Raw genomic sequence first — 6,423 nt, 5'->3', positions numbered from 1 at the left:
ATATATACATTTATCCAATGAAGGAGCTGGCTTTCAGCTGCCCCCTCCACTGTGCCCCCAAGGGATTGATGTCCAACCTCCAACTCCTCCCCACATCCATCCTCCCCATCTCAGTCTTGTTCAGTGGTCAGCCAGGAACAACAGATGCCCACATCTACCAGGTCTGTGCAAGGCACTCCATGCCCTCTCCATGTGAACACATAGCCTTGCGGTGGGGGAAGCAGGAGAGGGCAAATGCAAAGACAGACCACAGCTAACTGGCTGAGCCCTGGGGTCTGGCCATTCATTCAGCTGACACTGTCCCCCAGGTGCCCAGGCATGTGCTGGGCAAGGGGATCTAGAGAGAGAGCAGTCCAGCTAAGGGGGGATCCCTTTGCTCAGGCTGCCCTCCCTGGACCCTGGGGTCTCTCTCCAAAGCAAGGCACCAGAGCACCAGCCCCTCATCTCCACTGCCCGCCGTCCCCAAGCCTGTGTCACCAAAAATCATCCATTGATCCAGGCTTAAAATAACCCCTGGCATCTGCAGTGAGCCCCATGTGGCGGACAGAGGAGCCGTGTCTCTGTTCATGAAGGGAACCCGCCCCACCCCCAGCTCCGAAAGCTGGAGTGTGCGGGTGTCTGAGTGTGCTCACGAATGTGAGTGAGAGTGTGCATGTCTGGTGCTGACACAGCTATGAGAGCCTTCCCCGCACATGTGTGTACATGTGTGTGTCAGTGTGGATATGCCTCTGCATATGTGTTCTTCCCTCACTGTTGAGTTCTTGCCTGGTGTCCAGCTCTGGCTCAGGGTCCTGAGAGGAGAGGTTGTGGACATTAAGGAAAACCTGTCCTGGGCCTCAGTGTCCTGATTTTAGGTGGTAGGTCACCAGTCTGCCCAGCCCTCCTAGAGAGAAACCCAAGACCCAGGGAGAAGAAATGACTTGCTGTGACCGGCACACCGCCTGGAAGGGCTGGGGTATGGCCTGGAACCTGCCCTGTGAGCCCCAAACCTACCTTCTGGCCAGTTTAGTACAAACAGAGAGAGCAGCTGGAGGACCCCAGCCCAGAGGCCAGGCAAGTGTTTCTACCCACTAGCAGCACACGCAGTGCCTGACTAACGCCTGACACAACAACTCCTCCATAAGCCCCCAGGCCTTCCAACAGGTTGTTTCTTCCTGGAAGGCCTTTCCAGCCCCTCACACTGAGAGCTCCTATTTATTCTTCATTTTGGAACCAGACTAATGTGGGTTAGAATTCCTGCTCTAGTAAGACCAGTTGACCTTTCTAGGCCTCGGTTTTCTCATCTGCAAAGATGGGCTGCTAGCTCCTCTTTGGCAGGGCTGCAGGGAGAAGCCAATGGGTCTCTGGATGATAAACATCCAGGAACATGCAGCCTTTTGGGAGCCCCCACCACAGCGGTGCTGAGAAGATTGTGATTGCCACTGTGGGTGCCATCCACAAGCCTCAAAGGCCTCATTCCCAAGCCCATCCTGCTTCTATTTTGTCCATGGTGGAGGGTTATGCAAGAAGCAGAGATTCTAGGGGACTATGTACTCCCTGCTAGTGCAGATGCGAAGCCAGTACCGGGAGCGGGGTGTGGAGGGGAGGGCCTGAGGCTCCTTTGTCTCCATGAGAGGCAGCTCGTGACTCAGGCCCCAGCTGCCTGTGGGAGGGAGGGTACCCCCGGGCTCCTGAGGTTGCGAGGGAGCGGGGGTTCGGGGTGGTGGTGCTGGGAACTGGAGCTCAACTTCCCTTCTTAATTCGCATCACCCAATGAAGGTGCAAATCCGGAGCTGCCCACCAAGACCATAGCACGGGAACAGACCCAGAGAGGACGGTGCTCGGCAGAGGCCATACAGCGCCTCCACCAGGGACAGGTGCTCCCTGACCCACTAGCCTGCCCATTACTGGGACACACCTCCGAGGTCAGCTCCGAGCCCGGAGCCGGAGGGCCGGGGACGGAGTGGGGAAGGCCATCTCTCCCCAGAGTCGGGGCCACGCCCTGCATTTGGACCCCTCCTGGCTCGGGCCGCGGTCCTCGGGCCTCGCTTGAGGATGGGGACCCCGCGTGAGCGCGGTGGTCCAGAGTTTAGAGAGGCTACAGTTGGTAGCCTCCGCTCATCCGTGGCCTCCCTTTTTCCCTGCGGGTGGGCCTTGAACCCACCCCTTCTACATGCTCCTGACCCCGCCCCTTTCCTGCTACCTGGAGGCTCGGGGTTCCTCAGCCCCACCTCTCTCGACCCCGCCCTCGTCGCGCCTCTAGCCCTGGCCCCACCCACTCCGTCCCACAGCCCCGCCTTCTGGTGCCTGAAGGCTGGCGGTCAAAGTGCCACCGGTCTCGCTGACCGCAGGAGCTGCCGAGATAGACTTTCACCTGCCCTGGAGTCGCTGGCACCGTCCTAGATCCATGCAGGACGCCCGGTCCTCAGAGTCTCTGCAGCTCAGGGGAGTGAGGAGATGCTCAGAGGCCCGCTGGGCCCTGGGACCCCTGCAGAGTCCCCGGAAAGAGCATGGGCTGGAACACAGGCATGGGTGTCCTCCTGGCTTCTCCTCGACTCTCCATGTGACCTTGGGCAGTGGTTCCTACGCCCCAACCCCCCCTTCCCCACCCCCAGGTCAGGATCAGGCAGCTGGGGAGCTGGCTCAGATTGGAGAGAGGTCAGATTTCCGTTCTGGGTGAGGGAGAATTTGGCCTGAGCCACCAACAATAGAGCAAATGGGAGTGAGCTCCCACCTTGTGCCCAGAGAAGGGCTAGAGGGGTCTGGTAGCTTCTCAGAGGTGACAGAAAGGGTGACACCAAATGATGGGGCTGGAGGAGCACTGGGTTCCCTGAGGTGGGTGCCCCTGTGTGCCATGGGGCAGAATGGCCACAGGGAAGGTTCTGACAGCCTCACCTGGCACTCAGGGGCCACAGTGCCCAAGTCTCCAGCCCCTCCTCCTGCCCCCTCTTCTCTGCACCTTTGCACACAGTTCCTTGGACCAAGAATGCCCTTTCTCTGCTCTGTTCCAGCAGGAAAACTCCACAGAACTCAGGGCATACCTCCTACTCTCCAAAGTACTCTAAATGCTAAATTAGTCACCTCCCCCCTCCCCGGGACTTCCCCTGTGGCGTAGTGGTTAAGAATCTCCCTGCAGAGGACACGGGTTTGAGCCCTGGTCCGGGAACATCCCAAATGACGCAGAGCAACTAAGCCCCTGCACCACAACTACTGAGCCTGCGCTCTAGAGCCCGTGAGCCACAACTACTGAAGCCCGTGAGCCTAGAGCCCGTGCTCCACAGCAAGAGAAGTCATCGCAATGAGAAGCCTGCGCACCGCAAGGAAGAGTAGCCCTGCTCGCCACAACTAGAGAAAGCCTGCGTGCAGCAATGAAGACCCAACAGCCAAAAATGCCCGTGCTCCACAGCAAGAGAAGTCATCGCAATGAGAAGCCTGCGCACCGCAAGGAAGAGTAGCCCTGCTCGCCACAACTAGAGAAAGCCTGCGTGCAGCAATGAAGACCCAACTCAGCCAAAAATAAATAAATAAATAAATAAATAAATAAATAAATAAATAAATATATGTATATAATTAGTCACTCCCCCGCTTGGGGCATTCCCTGGCTCTGGCAGGGATCACCCTGTCCTGTCACTGTGTCCCGCTCTGTCTCTCCCACTGGAATAAGACCTAATGGCAGGGTCTGAGGCTGACCTCCTGGCACTGACCAGAATGGTCCTGGCACAAAGCAGGCGTGCTGGGATCTGGTGTGATCAACGGTGCAGTAAATAGATGAGCGATGGGAGTAGTAATTCCTGAGACCAGAGCCTCAGGCCAGCTCTGGGAAACTCACTTCCCAGAGGGAATTTCTAAGGGTTGGGGGCCCTGGGCAGAAAAGTGTCTGCATTCCAGGGAAGGAAGCAAGTAGAGGCACTTGTGAGGTGGAGACCATACTTTCCACATGACCTCTTTAATCTTGGACAACTGGTTGGTCCTCAGGCTCCATTTTGAATATGGGAGATAGGCCCAAAGAGATGCCACAGCGTCTAAAGGCAAGGGGGCCATCCTTGCCGAGACAGAGGGAGGTTAGGGGTCAGGTCCTTCCTCCCTGGCCTCACCAGCTGGGCCTCCCCACCCCCAGCCTGAGCTGGGAGCTAGGGCTGCCAGGGCAGGAAGTGAGACGTGCCTGCCGGAAGCCCCAGGAGGAACTGAGACTTCAGCCAACCCCGCCCCCCCGCCCCGTGGGGCCCTGGGGACCTCCGGGACACCTGACCCTCCATCAGGAAAAACTGTCCAGAAACAGGCTAGTGGGAGGCAGGCTACTGCCCTCAGTTCCCATCCCAACAAGCAGCTCTCCCAGTCTATCGTGGATCCCTCTTACTGTAGAAAGAGACCAGCTGGGGAGGGAAATCTTTGAGTAGTGATAGAAACAAGGAGTAAAGCCTGGAATCAACGCCTGGAGTCTGCTGCTCCCCAGGAGAGCACCTGGGCCAGGGAATTTCTGGACAGGTAGGCGCCCGGGTGTAGCCCAGCTCCACCGCTGCTTGTTGTATCTTGGGCCAGATCCCTTCACCTCTCTGGGCCTCTTCTTCCCTATCTGCAAAATGCGCCGTATCATCCCTGCTCATGGACATGAACTGGTCCAGATTTTCAGCAAAGCAATCTGACCAACAGGGGTCTTAAAAAAGGTCAAGGCCTTTTTAAAGCAATGACTCTCCTTCTGGGAAAGAGACTCAGTTTCCTTATCTGTAAAATGTGGGTGGGGGAGTGAGGATCCTCCACGTTGCCTTCCCAGTCCTACTCGGAGGGCCACAGGCCACGAGGACAACTTTGCATCCAACCCCCCACTACCATTTTTCAGAAAAGGAAACTGAGACTGGACTAGGGGTTCACTGGGGACATGGTGGTGCCAGAGGTTTGCGTGTCTGGACCCCAGGGGTGTTCACGCACTTGTTTCGCCTCCAGGGCCCACCCCCTGGCTGTGGTAGAAAAGGCGGGGCGAGACGGATGGCTGAGAACAGCTCAGAGCCCCCCCCAACCCTGAGATGGAGGGAACTGGAAAGCTGGGCCCGTTCTGGGCCTGCTCCCCACCTTCCTGCCTGTGCCCGCACACTGACCTCACCTCAGCCACCTGGTGGCCTGGGGGCGGGGAGGGGGCATCTGAGATGGGTTTGGGAGGGAGAGGAAGAGACTTAGATGTGGTAGTCCAGGTTCTGGGGCTCCAGCTACTGCTGGCCGCTGACTATCTTCTGAGCTGGGAAAGGGGTGGGCAGGAAAGGCAGGTGTCTGCTGGGCAGCTCTGATAGGCAGAAAACAACTGATGCATGCATGGAACAGAACATGGTCAAGATGGGAATTCCCTGGCAGTCCAGTGGTTAGGACTCCACGCTCTCACTGCCAAAGGCCTGGGTTCAATCCCTGGTCAGGGAACTAAGATCTCATAAGCTGCACAGCATGGCAAAGGGAAAAAAAAAAAAAGGAACATGGTCAAGGACCTACAAGCGGGACAAAATGGTACTCAGAATCCCATCTGCTGATTCCCAGTCCATCGTGCCTTCCCAGTTTGCTAAGCTGTGACAAATTCCAAGGACACTGTCCAGGGTGGAATCCAGGTCAGGAGGTTCTAACCCTGTGTCCCTGTGTAGGAGGGTCGGCAGGAGAGTCAGCGGCTGACTGAGTGCACAGGATGGTCCAGAACTGGAAGAGATGGTCTCAGCTCCAGGCCCCAGAGCAAGGGGCACCACTGTCAGAGGAACAGTTCCACTGGGATGGTGGGTGATGACCACAGGGGGCTGGCACAGAGTGGCCAAGTGACCCAAGCACTTGGGGAGGACAGACCACAAAGAGAAGGACACTCAAGGGACATCAGGTCCAGCTGGTTCAAGGCCAGAGGCCTGCCCTGGCCTCCTAACAAAGGAGCCTCTTGCAGGTCCTGGGCCCTGCCCTGTGTATAGCCCAGTGTGCCCTGGAGGAAGCTGGGATTCCAGGTGGTCTCTGATGGAGATGCCTGTCAGTGTGCCTTCAGTGTGAATCTGCAGTCCAGCTCCAGAGGCTGTAGACTTCCTCCCAAGGGAAGGTAGGGCTACAACCTGGGGCTCTGGAAGCTGCCACCAGGGTGAAAATGGCATCATAGGTCCTAGCAGATTGGGCCAAGCTCAGGGGTGACCCTAGGATACAGATACCAAAGAATCATCACAATTCAGGCTATTTCTTAAAGTCATCTTGTACTAAATCCCAAAGAAAACAGGTCAGTTGGTTACCCATTGCTTCCATTTGTATCAGTTTAAAAGCAGGACAGCTCTGAGAGCAAGTATTAAAAAAATACAACACCCAGCTACAAATTAAGCATCCTCCCACTCGATCATTTTCCTAGATTCATTCTGGCTTCTGGTGGCTTCCCCATGCTTAAAAAAAACCTCCTACGGGCCTCCCTGGTGGCGCAGTGGTTGAGAGTCCGCCTGCCGATGC

This window comes from Lipotes vexillifer, unplaced genomic scaffold (assembly GCF_000442215.2).
Source record: "Lipotes vexillifer unplaced genomic scaffold, Lipotes_vexillifer_v1.1 scaffold382, whole genome shotgun sequence".
NCBI classification, from domain to species: Eukaryota; Metazoa; Chordata; class Mammalia; order Artiodactyla; family Lipotidae; genus Lipotes; species Lipotes vexillifer.
Note: the sequence above shows the minus strand (reverse complement) of the source record.